At 41.2% G+C, this 20,382-nt stretch overlaps 1 pseudogene; it reads right to left on the bottom strand.

The window, feature by feature from the left end:
* Positions 1 to 14,645: 14,645 nt before the first annotated feature.
* On the bottom strand, positions 14,646 to 15,636 carry LOC148034856 (germin-like protein 8-2 pseudogene; annotated as a pseudogene).
* Between the last annotated feature and the right edge of the window lie 4,746 nt (positions 15,637 to 20,382).

Genomic DNA, 20,382 nt, shown 5'->3' with positions numbered 1-20,382 from the left:
TTAAAATATAATTTTTATTTTATTTTTACATACACAAGGATATAATATAAAGGGGTTATTTACAGATTGAATAGAAAATGGTTATGTTTTATTCAAGAAAAATTCATAGATAAGGATATTTATAAATAGGCCTTGAACGCACTTGATGTAGAGAATATATATAGATAAGAAAATTCACTGGATAGAGGTGTTGAAACAGGTCTGGTTACCTCAGGTTATCATGCATGTCCATCGTGCAGGCCACAGTTAGGCTCCTGAAGGTCATGAACCATGAATAAGATAGTATATCAAGGACATGTCACTTTCTTGCCAGAGGGTCATGAACTCAGGGAAGGTTTTCTTGGACGACCTTCAACACATATGAATGCCGCAAGCTAGTACGAGCTGAAAATGGTCCACACGGAGTCACATCCAAACGGAATGCGACGGTTCTCAATTTTCTACGAGTTTCCATATTGGACCCACTTACAGATCAACCACTTGTTGGATCCTATGCATATTTTCAAGAATGTGGGCAGCTTGCTATGGGACCACATCACAAGAAAGAGAGACACCATAGGGGCACGAATGGATTTGAAGGAGGTAGGCAAGATGGAGGCGCTTTGGCCGTAGTCGAGTATGCTGATGGTCACGTGTAGCTACCTTGCGCTCCTTGGGTTTTTTCCACTAAAGAAGAGCACATTGTGAAGTAAGTAGTCAAGTCTATTCACACTCCGATAGGTATGATGCGTTCTCTCAGGTCTGCATTTTCTAAAGACGATCAATTATCAGGACTAAAATCCCATGACAGGCATAAGATATGTTAGGTTTGTACTATGAATGGATTGCAATTGGCATGCGCATTTTGCTATTTGGAGTGTAGCCATTGTTCATAATGCTTTCTCATTTTTGGCAGTTTGTACTGCCGATCGCGATCACAGGATGTCTTACTCCAGAAGTACGCGAGGCCATTTATAGGTTGTCAACTTTGGTGCAATGAATCTCAAAGAAGGAGATTAAGACGTTCTCTATTGAATTGGCGAGGCGGGGAGCAGTGGAGACGGTATGTCTCTTTGAGAAATACCTGCCTACCAGCATGCTCACGATACAAATCCACCTTCTAGTGCATCTTGTAGATGAAGTGGAGATTGCTGGACCTGTCCATACGCCATGGATGTTTTTCTTGGAGTGCTTCATGAAAACCCTGAAAGGCTTTGTGCGACAACGAGCTCGGCCAGAAGGTAGCATGGTTGAAGCTTGGTTAGTGTCTGAGACGCTAGTGTATATTTCACAATGGCTACCAATGGTGGATCCAGACAACAAAATGCTATGGTTGCTGAAGGACGATGATAGACTGACCGAAGATGTGGTGGTTAGAAATGGGGTAGAAAAAGGAATGGATGTTGCAATGGAGGAGAAGGTGAATCGCTTTTGTATGTTGCACCATGCCTCTATGGAGACGTGGCTCTCTAGGTACCGGATCGCTAGGTAAGATCGAGAGAAAGCGCGATCTAAATTTCGACGTAGTATGCACCATGGACCAATTCGATATCCCGAGGGCATGGAGGAGATGCCGCGGTTCATGTCAAATGGAGCAATAGTTCAATGAGGTCCATCTAGATTTCTCGAAATAGATTCCGAAAAAAAATGGACAGATTTTCGCGACACCTTTGTGTTGCCGGCCCATTGTGAACAGGTGCATGAAAGATTGACATGGGACCATAGGATACTTCATACTTGGAGCATCCACTTACTCAATTTGTTGACTAATCGCTTATAAGGGTACATAAGATATACATTTTAACTGAGATCATTTTTTTAGAATTTATATTACCATTCTTTGTATGATTTAAATTGATTATGCTAACATCATTTTTTGTCTGTGCAGGTGACCTTTTTAGGATGAGTCGAGGGATGAGCGATGAGGAGTTGCAGGATATCTTCACACGCATGTCTCTACATCAGATGGCAAGATTCAGAGACATAGTAGACCCGGAGTTGTCTTGAATATCGTCAGGCCGCTCTACTAGATCTACTTCGGCGGATCAGATGGTTCATCTTTGAGCAGACAAGGTTGACGCTCCAGGCTTGGGCCAGAGGGAGGGAGTACTTCAGGGTCAGGGGGATGCTATAGAGATACAGAGGCAGTGAGCCCACTGTCGACATGGGATACAGGTGTGACTTCTCACCCTCGTGGAAATTCCAAGGAGCGTGGCTGAGGTGGTTGCTGTGGAGGCACGGACACGGTGTCTCCGTCTCGTCATTCTGCTGGAGTTGCGTCAGCTCCACGATTTGTCACACCTGTGGGGACATCTACTCCAGTTACTCTAGCTTTTGCTCAGCTGTCTGCAGGTGGCACCCCTATGGGTGCTACACTAATAGATACTATCCCAATCGGTACACCGGATGTACAGGGGTCTCCTGGATATGCCCAGGAGCATGGACACAGGTGGGAGAGGACCCATCTTAGGCATACCCTAGAGGGATATACCTATTTTGTTGATGATAGGTCAGGAGCCATCATCATGAATGATGAGGGAAGGATAGTGATGGCTTGCATAAGAGAGTTGTGCCAACAAGTTTTTCGGCACAACGTCTTAGATCATTGGAAAACCATATCGGAGGAGAGCAAGGACTACATAGTAGCATCCTTGCATGAGGAGTTTCCTATTCCAGCCACAACAAGATAGATTTTCTACGGGATGGATGATGGACTGCATGTAAGCATATATGTCACATAGATGATCGGACGCACACAAGGCACTCAAGAGTGGGGCTGAAAGCCCGATTGGCTAGACGCGGACGATTGGCACCGACTGAGGGAGGAGGCTACAAATTCTCCAGGACGTTGGAGTCAGCAGCGCGAGGCGGCAAGGACATGACTAGAGACCCGAGTGGTCCATCATCTTGGGAGTGGCAGCCACAGGACATATCTGGAGGACTTTGTAAGTTTTTTTTTTTGTTTTGCTTGCTTATTTTCTTGCATATCCTTTGTACTGACAATCATGTTTCTAACAGTTAGTATTTTGTTTTCTTTGCAGCACTCCATTACAAATCGCGATCCGGCTGGCCTTGAGACTCGATACGCAGAGAGGCACGATCTAATTGCATTGATCGACCGATTGTATAGACGTGGTGGCCCTGTAAGTCACTCCTCTTTCTTGTCCGTAGTTACCATGTTTAATTAGAATGCATTATTGTATGGTGGACTAATGTGTAGTTTCTTTTTTTGCAAAGTCTGTTCAATGCTCCTTTGCGGCGGGACGAGCTTTCGGATGGCGAGGATATGTAGCTCATCCTTGAATCCCTGGAGCTCACACACCCTTCTTTTTTAGTCGCTTGATATGTGTAGACATTTTCTATGTAGTAGTGATATCTTGTCATTATTATACTAGTCCCTTTCATTATGCGATCATGTATTTATTTCATGTATCAGTACTATCATTTAAGTACACTTTGTTTTTGTTTAGACGAGCATTGTACACAGTGTAGAAACTATTTTGTATGGCCCAAATTAAGCACACAAGCTGCCCTGCCACAAATTTTTTTTTCCCCCTTACCGTCGCTATGAGCATCGCAAATTTACCTACACGCGTCGTTATTAGCATCGCAAAACGTCGTTATATTAACGTCGCTATTTGCATCAGCATCAGCGTCGCTGATACCGATGCAAATAGCGACGCTAATAATGACGCTACTACTGACTGTTCTATGGCGTTGCCAATAACGATGTTTTTTGTGACAAAGGGGATAAATTTTGTTATTTATATTTTCGGCGCTTTTAACGTCGGTATAAGGCCTATATCTTGTAGTGATGTGATGATACTCTAAGTGAGATAGTCAGAACCTTTATGCTTATTATAAGTTAAACAACATGGAGGTGTCACGTTAGAGGAGAAGGAAAGAAGGTGAAGAAAAGAAAAGATGCACAAAGAGAGAGAGAGAGAGAGAGAGAGAGAGAGAGAGAGAGAGAGAGAGAGAGAGAGAGAGAGAGAGTACAACTACAAAGAATCAACACAAGAAGTACTTTGCAAAAGTTCTAACAGTGCAACAAAGAGCCCATCAAACAAAGAAGTAAAAAAGTCAAACAAGAGTATAATTCACAATAAGTATGCAAAATGCAAGGTACAGGATAATTAACCATAATATATGAGCAGGATGAGAGAGACATGTTTGAATATATCCGATAAATATCATGAAGAAAATGGCAAAAGTGAAAGAGATCATCAACCTATCGTGAGGGCAGGATGAAAGAGTGGCCAATAATGTTACCCTTTGGTTTGTGGGCTGATAGGACCACTCATAGTGCAGTTAGAGGATATATACCTACTAAATTAATGTATGGACAACAATCATCATGCCTACTGAGGAGAGTATTGCTACTTCGAGTGTTCTACCATGGGAAGAGGGTTTGAATAGAGAAGAGTTGCTGACCCTACGCATTAGGCAATTAGAAAGAAGTCCTGAAGACATTGAGACAACCATGAAAAAGCTGAAGATTGCAAGGATCAAGAACAAGAAGAGGTTTGACAAGCAACAAAAAATTTGTTTAAGAGCTATACAAGAAGGGGATTGGATGTTGGTTTATGATAGTAGCTTGGAAAATCATCATAGAGCTAGGTGAAAGATGGCAAAGCAGTGGTTTGGTCCATATGTGGTAAAGTTTGTTTTTTATAATGCTACCTATGCATTAAATGAGATGGATGGGACAGCTCTAAGGATTCGAGTGGCTAGAAAACGTATCATCGAGCTCTTTAAATGTACGAAGTCTTCAGCATATGAGTTGAAGGAGTTGGATACTCAACATGAACATGAGAATATGGAAGAAGAAGAGGTAGAAGATGAAGACATTGATATGGGAAAAGATACTTCTTCTAACACTATAGATTCATAAGACTTTGGTACATGCCAGAGGATATGCAGGTTAGGAGGGGGTGGATGTTGTGTCCCTACATGGTCACATTGTGAAAACCTCTAGAGTGTGGCTTTCTTATTGATCTAGAGAGCCAATGACATTTTAGTCATTAATGTTAGTGTCCGTAGTATGGATGGTTCAAAAATATTAATTTTTGGATAAGTTTAGCCAATTTTTAATCATTAGATATTATCTCTTCCAAAAATCTAAGAACTGTAGACAAATTCTAGAATAGGATAACATGTAAAAGAAAGTAGGTAGCTTTCAACCATTTTGAGAGGATTTTATATCAAAAGAAGGATTGGCAAAATCGTGCAACGCACTATCGCTGTTTTCAAGCAGTGAAGAGTGCTCGGAAGTGAGGGATGAAGAATGAGTGATTTAATAGAATTCTAGCCAGGAGTCTTCTTACTTTACCCCCTTTCAAAGCCAATGGAGGCATCAGATTGGCAGTTTGAGCAGCATAGAGGAATGTATTGTTTTTTATACATTTTTTTGTCTACAAGAGATTTATCTTTACATAATGCAGAAATAAATTGAGAGGCTTCATCTCTATGAGTATTCTTCTACATCTTCTATTTCTTTGAGCCCCTTCTCTTCTATCTACTCCTCTCCTTGAATCTACCTTCACCCTTTTGTCTCTTATCCCCGTGGTAGACTTTCAACCCCAAACACTCCGACACCGCTCCCGGCTCTCACATACGACTTCACCCGTTATCTCATCCTCTATCGTGCCCTCGTGCCACTTGCTTCCATGTACCAATATTGCCTCTTACCCTTTTTGCCTTTCCTGACCTCCCTCTTAACCTCACTACCTCATCACTTACCACCTCCCTACACCCACACCTACCACACTCTCGCCATCATTACTAGTTGTGGCATTGTGCTCACCTATGCAAGAGGGCAACAATCCACCTCCTCTATCTGCAAGCCTATTAATCTCTCCTTGTCTGCTATGTCAGCAACTCGCCACCCCATGCATCCCATCTTTCCCACCACTTCCATGTGGCCTACAACCTCACTGCCAAGGCCTTCCCCTACACATCTTATCCTCCTACCAGCATTCACTACAACAAAAAGGCCTCATAGACGCTCATTTAGACGCGATTTTTGAATATAGAGAAATTCTTACGGGCGCGTCTATCCGCCCGTCTATTTGTGCGTCTACCATTTCGCGTCTATAATCGCATGTATCAACGAATTTACATGCACAAATAGACGCGCAATAGACGCACATATACACGCGCATATAGACACGCCGGTAGACGCGCTTTTACAAGCACTCATAGACGCGAACGGAAAATAAATGATGTCCTTTAAAAAAAAAGATATTTATTTTTTTTTTTAATTTGAATTATGAAGCACGTGTATAAGCGTGTGTAGTCTGCATTATAGACGCGCGAATAAACGCGAATTATTTGCAATTTAGACGCGCTGATAGATGCGCAAAACAGAACTGGAAAAAAAAACCAGAGAAAGCAACCACATGCTCTTTGTTTTTTTTTCCCCCTCCCATACATCAGATTGTGTATTTGGGAAAAAGACAATGTATCTTATGGTCACGACAATTGAAAATAAAAGTCCATGTATTCATTATATATCAAAGCATTTACAAGGGAAGTTTAAGTGCTTGCGCCCTAAAGCGTGGCCGCAAGCAGTAGGCTCAAAGAGATATCATATATATACAAGAAAAGAAGGCCTCATGAGGAGGTATGGTGCTCCTCTACGAATCTGAAGAGGAAACATCCTCGCTAGTACCACCATGACTACTAGCGTCACTATCCCCCTCCTCGCTATGCTCCACATTCGAGTTCGCCTACACACACAAAAGATCAGGGTTGCTTACATAGACAAGGTGGAGAAAAAGTTATAATTAGTTATACTTTTAATAGGAAAGTAAGAAAAACATACCTCCTCTGGCTGTCGAATCCTCATGGCCCGGTTGTATTGGTCCTCAATGATGAGACCCTCCTCAGAAAAGTGAAGCCATGTCATTGCGCAGTTATGGCCTCGATGATAACCTACCTCTCTAGGAGTAGGTATCCTACCAACGATGGTAGTGTGCAAAACATTTAGAGATATACAAACAATTATGAGTCACAATATATTAGACTAAAATATATAAAGAATTGAAAGAAATATCAATTTAAAAAAACTAGAAATCAAAATATACTTACAAACTCTGCCTCCGACGACTCTCTGCCGCCCGATCCGTAATGTGACGATCCCATTGTTTCCATTTGGATCCGTCACGCCTCTACGTGCTGGCAACTCTTCACTTTCTCAGCTGCTTTCTTCTTGGCTTTTTTCCACTCTATGCGGTGGCACATAGGTGGTTGGCTATAGGCTCCACGCCCCTCCTCCAGCCTCCACAGTGAGTCCCTGGCCCGTGTCATGAGGTGGGATCTTTTGTTGTGAAGCATATTCCTCACTTTTGTACGTCCCCAATCATCCGAGAATCGCTAACCCTCAGGATTTGGGTATCTCCTATGGACTGCCCTCAACACCTCCTGCCACAAGCCGCTTTTCTGATTTTTGAAGGCAATGAAACAATCTTTAGACGTCGCATGCACGACGCTCCTCATGTACGCCATTACATCCCTTCCCTCATCATCATGAAAGATGCTACTAGCATCTGTAACTCTATAGTACTGGCGTACAACCTCCTCTACGTGATCTACTGGTGAGGGTGATTGCTCGCCACCTCCTAGGCAACCCCCACACAAGCCTCGTCCTCCCTCTCGACTCTCCCTCCTCCCTCTCTGTCGACTACCCTCTGCCTCGTTGGACGCACGAGCTTCTGCAGATGCACGTGCTTCTGCATATGCTTGTGCTTCAGCCGATGCAAGTGGAGCACGTGGAGTACCGGTAAATGGAGTACCTGCATATGGAGTACCTACATATGGAGTACCTGTATGTGGAGTACCTGCATATGGAGTACCTGTATGTGGAGTACCTGCATGTGGAGTCTGGGAAGTAGTGCCAGGCATAGACGCCAGAGGCATCCCAGACATGACACTGAACACCTTGTCCGCTGTGGGAGAGTGGCCAAGGTGTCTGGTCATCTCTCCCATGATGTATTCTCTACTAGGAAAACCTCCAAAAAATGCATTGACCCCCTGCCAAAGGAGGCCAATGTATCATTCATGCGATCCATATCTCGGTCATTGCTAGATGAACCAGGATACGACATCTGCAAAAAAAACACATGAAAAAGACAAATTTATTTACATACAAAAAATAATATATTACTTACATTTTCAAAGAGCTTTCTTTAGACATTGAGCATAACACTTAAGTGCTAATGCTTCTCTTAAACAAGAAAACTAATAAACACAAACATGGGATTGGTCACATTCATCATTGCAAAAATATATTGTTTACTATCAGAACTGGGAGACTTGGCGTGTGTATCCCCGCATCTAAATTGCAAGTTGGACGTGCCCTCAGACGCGCTCTAGAGTGAATCTTCTGTCCAACGCATCTATCTGCGCATCTAAGATGCAGCACAGACGCGCTGTCAGACACGCATCCCAGGTCCATGCGTGTGTATAAACGCGTGTAGACAGCAGGTCAAGAGCGCGTCTATCATCGCTTGTACACTGTAAAGCACACTGCAGAGCACACGCGCTCTAAGATGCGCCCTCAGATGCTCTGAGAGGAAACACTTTTGGCATCTATGTCTGCGTCTACACTGAGATGTAGACGCGCTATCAGACGTGCCCGGTCAGCCAATTTTAGGCCGACGAGCGCCATTGATGATTTACAAAATGCAATACATAATGGAATCACAAATCCTAAATAAACAGATAGAGCAGAGAGAGAAAGAGAGAAACAAAGAGAGAGAGAGAGAGAGAGAGAGAGAGAGAAAGAGAGAGAGAGAGAGAGTCACCTTGGGTGTTTGGTGTGGCGGGTGGTGGCGCTTCTTCCTTCTCCTTCTTCCTCTCCTTGGTAAGTTACCCTCCCTTGATGCTTGCTTGCTGCTTCTTCTTGTTCTCCTCTTTCTTGTTCTCTCTTTCTTCCTCTCCTTGGCTTTCCTTTTTCCCTTCTTCTGAGTTTAAAATGAAAGAAGATGCGAGTCATGAGGAGGTGAGGCATGAAGAGACTAGGTGAGGCATGAAGAGACTGCATGTCAGCTAAACTCAAGCTTCAGAACCGCAAAAACGCAGGAAAGGAAAGGCGCAGTTTGAAAAGAAATGATTTAAGTATGGTTTGAATTTTGACGTGTGCGTCTATTTTCGCGTGTATATGTGTGTGTATTGTTCAGATAGACACGAGTATAGACGCGAATATAGACGCGAAAATAGATGCCAATATAGACGCGTAGTTAAACGCAGATATAGATGCGCATTTGGGCTTTATCATAATTTTTTGTTTTTGAGATAAGTTTTGATAGTGAATTCTTATCATAAGTTTTAATATATTTATGATGATTTTTGTGTATTTAAAATTGAGATCTTATGTAAACATATGAATGACAAATATTTTGATGTTTTCATGAATTAGGTTTAATCATATCAACGTCATCATCACCTAGTATGTGATATCATTTACAAGATAGGAGAGCTTGTGAGGTGTGTATACATTGTATTTTTCATTATATATCTTTGAATTTCTACGCAAAAATAAATAATTCTCAAATACATCTTGACAGATACGTGAGCTCGAAGGAAATTGATCCAAACACATTGCAAGATGCTCGAGTATTATGTGTTGAGGTGGTTTGTTTGGTGGAAGAAAATTTTCCTCGATCCATTTTGACTACTCAATTACATTTACTCATACATTTGATTGATGAGATCGCACTTTGTGGGGCAGTTCATGTAAGGTGGATATTTTTTCTTGAGCGCTTCATGAAAACCTTGAAAGATTTTGTGAGGCAAAAAGCACGGCCTGAGGGAAGCATGGCTGAGGGTTGGTTAGTGCAATCATCCCTTGTTTATATCTCTAAATATCTTGCTGAAGTGGATCCCTCTCAACCGCGACTATGGAAAGATGATGAAGACTTGAGGATGACCTCTATAGTACCTCAAGGAAAAGGAATGAGTAAAGTGCTAACAAAAGAAGAACTTCGTAAGTTAAATAGTTCTTGTGTGCTCAATAGTGATGTAATGAGCAAATGGATGACACTATATAATGAAGCAAGGGCAATAAGAAAAAGCGAAAGACAAGAATTTTGCAGTAGATATGGACGTAATGTCTCATTTCTAGATCATCTAAATGCGCTCCCACGTCATATTGATATAGATTCGTTACATGAGGAAATGGAGAGAATGGAAAAAGAGGAGGAAATTAATATATCTCAAGAAGAGTAGGAATACGCACGAGGTTGCTTATCAAAGGTAAAACATACTATCAATTAATTTATTTCTATAAGTTTTATTTTATATAAATAATTGACATGTTTGATCTTTTATCTTTTACTACTAGTGCACATTATTCAATGCACTTTGGTGTGAGGGTAAACATCTTCGAACTCAACATATAGATGCAAAGAGAAATACCCAAGATTGTGGTGTCCTTGCTCACTTCGAGGCTGCCAATGGTACCATGGAAGGTTATTGTGGCTTGATTCAAGATATTCTGAAGCTTGACTTCAAACGATTCTTTATATATGTACTGGATGTGAAGTGGTTTAAAGAAGTGGTAACAAATGGTGAGCATTGCACAATCAGACGTCATCCAAGTGGTTTTGTAATCATTGACTCTACAAAATTTCACCAAAATAAGAATGACACATTAGTACTACCTCAACAATGCGAGCATGTATATATGCAAAGGCTAATTTTTTTATATGTATACATGTGATACATATACATAATATAATAAGTACTTAAGTTTTTTGCTTTTGTTTTTCAAATACAGGTTGTGTATCATCCAATGGTAAACAATAATTGATGGTGGTATGTCATCCCTATATCCAATCGTTCAAATTCAATATATGGTAATATTACCGACATGGAGATAGCAGATGACAATCCAACAATTAATGATGATGTGCATGATGACACCATAATGGATGATATGTGTGATATAGTACAAGATGAACCTCGTACGGATGTTCAAGGAAACGCAGAAGAAGACAATAATGTGATTGTGGATGATATTGATGAAGTTATTGAGCAATATAGCAACACATCTGATAGTGGGATAGACTTATTTGTTTCGTTACCTCTTGGTAACATAGATCTAGAAGTAGATAGTTTAGCAAGGGCTGATCTCATTGAAGATGAGATGGATCATTCAATGTAACATACTTAATTTGCTTATTGATTCAATGTGTATTCCTAATTCTATGCTTTTTATCATGTGCACACGTGCATACTCAAGAATCAATAGTCAATTTTAAAGCTAAATTGAATTTTCCATAATAAAAAGGAAGTATCTTTTATCATCTTCAAGTACGTAGAGAAATTACGAGATACATATTGCAATGCTTGCTACTAATTGTAAGGTTTCTGTCGCTTGCCGCTAATTACTTATATTAGGCTTGTCAACTGGAGGAACTACCATTCATTAGAGAGCAATGAAAAAGTAATTATTAACTCTATTTTTTTAATTCAATGATTCAATATGTATTCTTAATTCTATGGTTTTTATCATGCGCACATGTGCATGCTCAAGAATCAATTTCAGGTGGTTAAATAATTATTAACTTTGGTTTTTTAATAATGTGAATTGCTAATTTTAGGTGGTTAAATAATTGTGCATCTCCTAGCGCGTCTATATTAGCGTCTATTTGGGTGAATATATAGATGCAAAATTCGCGTCTATTTACACGCACGTTTACACGTACTTATAGACGCTCTGGTAGACGCGCCCGACTTTGCGCGTCTAACATGTGCGTCTATGCCTCGTTTCTATTGTAGTGATTTGTGTTAGTTGGCCACTCCTACCATGGTGCCAATGCCATACTCCCCACTCTTCTCTATCTTTGTCCCTTAGCATTCTCTAGCCTACAACTCGGCTGGTGGCCTAAAGGTCATTGAATGGCTACCAAGCCTGCCACAGTGTCGTTCTTTTACAACTCCACATCATCGCCTATCGCTCCCCCTTGCCACAATTACCAGTCAACGTCATTCTCCCCATATCCATCTTCAACCCCTAGTGTCCACCATTATTGGTGCCCACTTCTCTTGTCCACCTCCTCCATGCTACATGCCACAAGCCACCCATCCGCTCACTCAAGTAGCCAGTGTCATCCTCCAACCTCTTCCCACCACAAGTTTCCATTGCCCTATTGCATCCACCACAAAGTTGCAACACCATCAACCATCAAACACACTCACCCCTACCACATAAATACACATATTCACTCTAACACACTCATCCCCTACCACCCACATTAACACATAGACGCATCACACACACACCACGTCAACCTCATCCCATGCACACACACAGACTACACATTCCTTTCTATAGGGGGATATAAAGTACTAACTCATTTCCTTGCAATCATTTTTAAATCTGCCTCTTTTCTCCATTTAAGGGGGGATGTTGAAAGAATATTCAAATATCTTATGTGAACCTTCAAAATTCAACAAATATTATCTATTCAACCTCTTCTCATTTATGATCATCTTATCATGTAGCACCTACCAAGTAGATACCATTTTCCACCTACTACTCCTACCAAGTAATAGTAGTAGTAGTAGTAGTAGTAGTAGTAGTAGCAGTAGTAGCAGTAGTAGCAGCAGTAGCAGCAGTAGCAGCAGTAGCAGCAGTAGCAGCAGTAGCAGCAGTAGCAGCAGTAGCAGCAGTAGGAGCAGTAGTAGCAGTAGTAGCAGTAGTAGGAGGAGTAGTAGGAGTAGTAGGAGTAGGAGTAGTAGGAGTAGGAGTAGGAGGAGGAGGAGGAGAAGCAGTAGCAGTCGCAGTAGCAGCAGCAGCAGTAGCAGTAGCAGTAGCAATAGCAGTAGCAGCTGCTACTTAGGAGGAGGAGGAGGAGGAGGAGGAGGAGCAGTAGCAGTAGCAGTAGTAGTAGCAGTAGCAGTAGCAGTAGCAGTAGCAGTAGCAGTAGCAGTAGCAGTAGCAGTAGCAGTAGCAGTAGCAGTAGCAGTAGCAGTAGCAGTAGCAGTAGCAGTAGGAGGAGGAGGAGGAGGAGGAGGAGGAGGAGGAGGAGGAGGAGGAGGAGGAGGAGGAGGAGGAGGAGGAGGAGGAGGAGGAGGAGTAGTAGTAGTAGTAGTAGTAGTAGTAGCAGTAGTAGCAGTAGTAGCAGTAGTAGCAGTAGCAGCAGCAGCAGCAGCTACATGCCACAAGCCACCCATCCGCTCACTCAAGTAGCCAGTGTCATCCTCCAACCTCTTCCCACCACAAGTTTCCATTGCCCTATTGCATCCAACACAAAGTTGCAACACCATCAACCATCAAACACACTCACCCCTACCACATAAACACACATATGCACTCTAACACACTCATCCCCTACCACCCACATTAACACATAGACGCATCACACACACACCATGTGAACCTCATCCCATGCACACACATGGACTACACATTCCTTTCTATAGGGGGATATAAAGTACTAACTCATTTCCTTGCAATCATTTTTAAATGTGCCTCTTTTCTCCATTTAAGGGGGGATGTTGGAAGAATATTCAAATATCTTATGTGAACCTTAAAAATTCAACAAATATTATCTATTCAACCTCTTCTCATTTATGATCATCTTATCATGTAGCACCTACCAGGTAGATACCATTTTCCACCTACTACTCCTACCAAGTAGTAGGAGTAGGAGTACGAGTAGGAGTAGGAGTAGGAGTAGGAGTAGGAGTAGGAGTAGGAGGAGGAGGAGGAGTAGGAGGAGTAGGAGGAGGAGGAGGAGGAGGAGGAGGAGGAGGAGGTGGCGACGGCGGCGGAGGGGGAGGGGGAGGGGGAGGGGGAGTGGTAGTGGTAGTGGTAGTGGTAGTAGGAGGAGGAGGAGGAGGAGGAGGAGGAGGAGGAGCAGCAGCAGCAGGAGCAGGAGCAGGAGCAGGAGCAGGAGCAGGAGCAGGAGCAGTAGCAGTAGCAGTAGCAGTAGCAGTAGCAGGAGGAGGAGGAGGAGGAGGAGGAGGAGGAGGAGGAGGAGGAGGAGGAGGAGGAGGAGGAGGAGTAGCAGTAGCAGTAGCAGCAGGAGCAGCAGGAGCAGCAGGAGCAGGAGCAGGAGGAGCAGGAGGAGCAGGAGGAGCAGGAGTTAGGAGTTAGGAGTTAGGAGTTAGGAGTTAGGAGTAGGAGTAGGAGTAGGAGTAGGAGTAGGAGGAGGAGGAGGAGGAGGAGGAGGAGGAGGAGGAGGAGGAGGAGGAGGAGGAGGAGGAGGAGCAGCAGCAGCAGCAGCAGCAGCAGTAGCAGTAATGTTCATGGAAACTATATTTTCTATTGCACATGCAAAATTTTGAAACTTTATAAATAGAATGGCATTTTTTAGTAAACTTAATAGTGCTTCGTTTGCATAATGGGAAGTTTAAAAATTCAATAAGGTAGTAATAATAATAATAGTGATTATTATGATATTTATGGTAACTATATTATATAGAATGATTTTTCTTGCATAACATTATTTGTGCTTCCCGTTTCGATAAATCTTTTCATTAACAAACTTAGGAATTAGGGAACATGAATCCTCATATTTTTGTGACCTATTGATGGATTATTTTTTATGATTTCCAAATTTGTAAATGTTGGGCACAATATTGAACAAAGGTAATGGCAACAATATCGATTCTATAACAATAATGCCAAAGAATATCGATTTGTATAGCAATAATGTGTTAACATAGTGCGACATATATCAGGATGTTTTTGTGACCTCTCGATCGATGGATTACTTTTTATGATTTCCAAAAGTATGGTAGCGACTCTTAATGAGGTTGTAAACCTCGACTGTGTAGCAACGATGTGTTGAGAGGGTGTGACACGAATTAACATGATCACGGCAGTGTCGTGGCGACGTTTTTAATGAGGCTATAAACCTCGTCCTTGTCGATGGCGAAGGCGGTCTGCAGCACGTCCTCGGGCAGGGGAGGCTTGGCGGCGAACAGAGCGGGGGCGACCTGGGAGGTGCCCGGGTTCTGGCTGTTGAGCGCGGAGATAGCGAGGGCAGGCTTCTTCTTGTCCGGGTTGATCTGGAAGTGGACGAGGCCGCGGGGAAAGACGAAGAGATCGCCCTTGTACAGGGTCTGCTGGAAGAGGGTATTGTTGGTGGTGGAGACGAAGCCTACCACAAGCGTGCCCTCGGCAAGGAAGAGAACCTCGGTGGCACGCGGGTGGACGTGTGGAGGGTTGAGCCCACCATTGGGCGCGAAGTCGATGCGGGCCACGGACAGGCCTTGGGTGTTGAGTCCAGGGAAGGTAAGGGCCGACGCCAGCTGCACAGCGGAGCCGAGCGCCTTGTTAAACTGGCCTTGCTGGCGAAGCAGAGGAGAGGCGAAGTCCTTGGCCTCCACTTGTTGGGGATTCTTGCACAGCAGACCGTTCACGGTTGTGATTCCGGCCGCCTGCGCCCACTGATCAGCCACGCAGAAGTCCTGCAAGGGGTCCTCGTCCGCCGCCTCAGTGCGAGATATCGGGTCGACGAGCTGCTGCGCCAACGTGATAGCTACAATTAGCATAGCAAGCTTTAGTGATGATGCCATGGATACAGTATCGCGTATGGTGAGTCAGGACGGTAGGTATGACAAAGCAGGGGCCCGAATGGTTCTCTACTAGGTAATTAACCTCTTCCGATCAGCGAATACTGTATAAACAGATCACGCTTTTCAGCAAGCACAAATGGGGCTTTCTAACGTCTAGGAGTGAACAACTGCTGCGCCGCTGATCGAATGGTGGGAAGATGGAGCCCTCGATTGCATATAAGTAGTACGAGCTAGATGCGTGGATAATCATCCGTGTGCCAGGTCATGAGCTTGTTTACCAGGTCTTTCATGCTCTTGTGGATCCAATCACGTGGGGAGGTTTTTCGTCGCAAAGCAGGTTTTATCTGGCCTGATTAACATTAAAATAAGAGACTCTACGTTTCAGCTAACGTGTATGCAAAAAGTATTTTTCTAATGTAAAATACCTACGAAGTCGTCCTTCACGCGTTCATGGAATGCTTCCAGTCGCTCCAGCCTATGACTTGGTGGAGAATCCTTTCTCATCGGCTTTCTTGTCACACGCGTAGTTTAATGAAGTTTTCCAACTTCTACGATGTTTTTCCAAAACGGATAGAAAACATGTTTTCATGAGCGTTGCCCGTTTATGGTAATGGCCACTACAAGGTGTGAGCTTGGGGATTTTCATATTTACATCATTAATCCATCTAATATTGTGATTAATAACATAAACTAATGTTATTCTTGTAATGTGCAAGACAATGCAATATAACCCAAGACTTGCTAGATAGAATGTAGTGAGATGGTCTAATAAACCCAAGGTCAAGAGTTCCATTCTTATGGGCAAGAGTATTCCACAATGTAACAAGGTGATGTAATCATAAGGGCCTGCCAAGGTAAAAGTGGAGTCTAAGTTCAGATATAATAACCACATGGGAAATTTACATAGGAATAGTTATAAAGGTGCTAAAATAATAGAGAAATTTGGATAGATATTAAGAAATGAGCTTCTTAAATTACACATATCAAGTTCATCTTTTGCTCAGTCTTAAGTTTTTGTTTTACAAGTTAATAGTAATATATACTTAAAGATCTCTTAAAAATTTATCTATCATGTTATATTATGTATATTTGATTTGGTTTAGGAATTTTCTCAACAACTCTATTTGTGTGTGTGTACACATGTGCATAGATATGTGCAACTGGAGAATGGGCTCGAGGGATTCACTACATATATATCCTGTATATCACGTGAGTTCAAGGCTTGTTTATACATAGCCTTATTTGTCAATTTTTCTTGAATAAAACCTACGGAGTTCAATTTATAGAACATGTGAGATACCATGTGAATTCAAAGAAATTGGTATTTTACTTAGTAAAATTTAAAGGATTATATTTACAAAATGGGGTTTTCAATTATACTTTGGAAAAAACCCTAATTTTAGTAAAGTAAAACGAGTCATTTTATAGCCTTACAACACGTAGAGAATTGGTGCTTCTTAATACCCTTTCAGCATACATTATACAAATTATTTTTAATAGGTGCATCCTCAAAAATAAAACACAACCCTTATTTATTCAATCTATAAGTAACTCCTTCATATGACACCAATCTATATATTAAAATAGTATTTTTAGAGCACTTGTTTTGAACCCATGTGATACACAAATATATTCAAGAGTAGCCACCTCAAGGGGATGGGCAATACATGTGTAAGCTACACATGGGTACATATTTATATGTGTGTATAGACACGCATATGTATGGATGTTAAAGATATAACCTTTCCAAATACCTATGCATGTAGGGATATATACTCATGCATGCATACTAACAAAATAGTTATCAAGGATGTTTAAAAGAAGTTCAAAAGATTTCTATAACTAAGTTTTCACACTTGCAAGAAGGCATATTCTAAAATAGTAAAGTAGTTGATTGTAATGCAACTCTATTACACTACACGCACAAGGTTATTTGAAAACAAATGATTAGGCATTTAACTTTTGTAAACATCAACCATGTGTGCATATGGGAAAGTGAAACAAGCTTAATAAACTTGTTTGATAGAGACCTTTGCATTGTACACTAATTAGACATCTTGTTCTTTGAAGATGATGCATTAAAACGATGGTAATTGTGAAATTTCATTGATAATACCATATTTACGAGTGAACAAGAAAAGTAGCACCACATTATCATATGCTAATGAGATCCTTTAAGACATGTCTTACTTGCCCTTGTGCGCAATGTATACGAGAATGTAAAACCAAACCCACACACAAGCGAACCCTCCTCACCACAACACATCCTTTGGCAAGTATAGATTGTAATTACTATTTAACTTGTACGAATTTGCTCTTGTTAGTGGGGTTTCACTTCCTAGCTTGAATGCAAGAATTAAAAGCTTAACACCCATACACTAATGGAAGTGTATTTACCACTAGTGTGTGGCTTCTATGACATTGGTTGGATTTCCTAGATATAAGACCAACAATGGTAGCTCCTTTTGCATGTTTTAATAGCACATATTGTGGTATGGCATTCATTGGGCCCCTTGTATCAACAAATACTATTGTGCAACTCATGATCCTAGTAGTTACTACACTTGCATGTTTGGTTGGATGGCCAAAGCCCCATCCACGTAATAAACCACTATGGTAATCTATATGTTCTTCTATGGAGATAAGCATCCTTTGTTGGATAATCTCTATATTCATAAAGAATGTAGTTGCACTTAGATGATTACCAAGGCTAATTACTACACCATATTGCCCAACTTGGCCCTTGTGAGCTAGCCACTTCTTCACTCAGCATGGTTGGCCTCTCCTTTTCTCAACTTGGTAGGATTGATGAATTATTTGAGTCCCATGATATAATGTGCCTTTATGGACTATTTAGCTATGTCTTTACCTTTTCCTATAGCTAATTTATCACACCTATCAGAGATAGAATTAATTTTTCTAGACCATAAAATTAACAAGCGCTATAAGCCACTAACCTTTCAATACGTTTTTGTCACATAAAAAAACATGTAAATGTTTCCTTCTCTGCCCAAGTAATGTATGATAACTCCTATTATTATTGCTTCCTATCTTCCCTAGCCCTATCTCTCTCTCACCTTGCATTGCGATTTCATCCATAATAGCCTTCGTGACACAATACAAGTGTTGGCCTACATTGTATATGGATATATAGACCAATGTTAACTATATGAAAGGGATTAGCTTGATCAAACTTGCAGTAAGCTACTTGTAAAAATAGGGGGTATTAAGATCCCACAATGGTACTCCTAGCCTTCTATGAATGTGGTATGTGCTTTTCTATTGATTGTCTCATGACTTATTCTTTATGGAAAACAAGTTCTATAAGGCTGAAACATACCCCACTTTTCCACCTTGTATCATAATAGCATGGTATCTTATCTATGGTTATATTTCTCATTTTCCATGGTGCATTATTTGAAAATTAACTTGGTAAGATTTAGCTTTTTATTGTGGATTATGATCTAAGGTTGTCGAGGTAGAACGGTCTAATCCCTTTGATATATACAAGGTATATTATAGGATATGGTGACATGAATGGCAACTGAGTTGTAGCCCCGACACCTGCATAATAGGTTTGTTTACATTGATGCTTATTAATCACCATACTGACTAGTTTAAAGGTACCATGTGCAAACCCCTTCATATCTTATTGTATACCATGTTTTATTAGTAACTAGGCAATCATAAGGTTCTGCATTGATAACCTCATGTATTTGTAATTTTATTATAAAAGTAATACTATGAGCAGGACTCTCATTTTTTACTATAAATTTCTTGCAAGCATTCGTGTGAATTGGTTTCCTCACTTCATTTAGCAATACACACACACAAAAAAGAGAGAGTATAATATAGAAACTCTTAAATATGGCATATGGAGATAATGATCATTCTAAATGCACTCTATATAAAGTCAATAAGATATTTGAAACTATTTCATTTTATAAATAGGCTGCACATAAGTAAAGATGAGAAACGTGACAATGAGTACAATGGCATGGAATTTGGCAAGCTAAAAAGGCTAATAAACTCAAGCCATATATAGTAGCCATATTACAAAAATTTTGAGTACATTAGATGGACATTAAAATCCAATTGAATCTAGAAATGAAGCAAATGAGAAATTTTTTCCCAAGATTTTGCTAGCTTAAGACATTTTCCTACTACATGTGCATAATTAATAGCCCTCTATATGTTGTGAGTTTCCATGCCCTATAATTAAATGAAATCACATATCTACATGCACATACTCCATCGAGGGATTGAACATGACTTGGGTGTCTCTGGAACAACTCATGATATTTCATGTAGGAAAGAATCACCAAAAAGTGTTGAATAGGTGTCTAGCCCACATGGATCCTTCGCATAGAGTATGCACTGTTCCCATGGACAGTGCACCAAGTACAACACCTTTGGATCTCATGGAGTGTGATTGCACATTGGCAATTTGCCTCCTTACATTGGATACACCCCTGGAGGAGAAGAGCAATGAAGATACAACTCCACAGGTTGTTGCTATTACATACACAGGAGAAGAACCAATTGAAGAGCTCTTAAATGTTAAAGAGCACTACAAGATATAGGCCTTATATTGACGTTTAAAGCGACGAAAATACAAACAACAAAATTTTCCCCCGTCGTCGCAAAAAGCGTCGTTATTAACGATGCCATAGAAATATTGGTATTGGCATCAAATGTGACGCTGATAGCGATGCCAATAGCGACGCTGATAGCGACGTTTTGCGACGTGCATAGCGACGGTAATTTGTGACGCTAATAGCAACGGTAACAGGGATTAAAAAAATTTTGTGAGCAATATGTGCTGTATGAGAGCCATACAAAATAGTTTCTGCACTACTGTATACAAAG

The sequence above is a fragment of the Lygodium microphyllum genome, chromosome 6 (assembly GCF_053477565.2).
Source record: "Lygodium microphyllum isolate KBCC chromosome 6, Lygodium_microphyllum_v1.1.10, whole genome shotgun sequence".
NCBI lineage: Eukaryota > Viridiplantae > Streptophyta > Polypodiopsida > Schizaeales > Lygodiaceae > Lygodium > Lygodium microphyllum.
This window is presented reverse-complemented; position numbering and strand designations above follow the sequence as displayed.